A 901-nucleotide genomic window follows, 5' to 3' on the forward strand; every position below is an offset into this window, starting at 1 on the left:
TTCTCTATGGGGTCATGGGATGCCATGAAGAAAGTTTGGGATCATTAGTACATGTACACGCAAGTACGATCTCTGACACGCGCATTTCCGGTCCCGTTACATGTACATGTAAACCAACCCAACATCGATCCGGTTCAGTGGATGGATGCATGCTCTATGTGGCACGAAGTATGTCGGTCGAGCCAGTCGACGGACCAGATCGATGCTACCGGAGGGATTCCATTGTAGACCAATGCTCGACCTATGTCCGGTGTGTGTGATAGGTCCACTGTAAGACAAACATAGTTCCGTCAACCCTAAAATCATAAACACTGATAACCCTAAACCCCCCACCCCACTAAACCGTAAAAACATTCAAAATTTTGCCCCACATGGAAACCATTATGCATGCATTCTCTATGGGGTCATGGGATGCCATGAAGAAAGTTTGGGATTATGCACGCAAGTACGATCTCTGACACGCGCATTTCCTGCCTAGCATGTCAACACCCCGAAAGCACTAGCCGGGTTCCTCACCTGTATGAAACCAACCCAACATCGATCCGGTCCAGTGGATGGATAAATGCTCTATGTGGCACGAAGTTTGTCGGCCGAGCCAGTCAACGGACCGGATCGATGCTACCGGAGGGAATCCATTGTAGACCAATGCTCCACCAATGTCCGGTGTGTGTGCTACGTCCACTGTAAGACAAACATAGTTCCGTTGACCCTAAAACCCTTAAACCCTGATAACCCTAAACCCCCCCCCCCACTAAACCGTAAAAACATTCAAAATTTTGCCCCACATGGAAACCATTATGCATGCATTCTCTATGTGGTCATGGGATGCCATTAAGAAAGTTTGGGATCATTAGTACATGTACACGCAAGTACGATCTCTGACACGCGCATTTCCGGGCTT

The sequence above is a fragment of the Triticum aestivum genome, chromosome 3D, assembly GCF_018294505.1.
Source record: "Triticum aestivum cultivar Chinese Spring chromosome 3D, IWGSC CS RefSeq v2.1, whole genome shotgun sequence".
Taxonomy (NCBI): Eukaryota; Viridiplantae; Streptophyta; class Magnoliopsida; order Poales; family Poaceae; genus Triticum; species Triticum aestivum.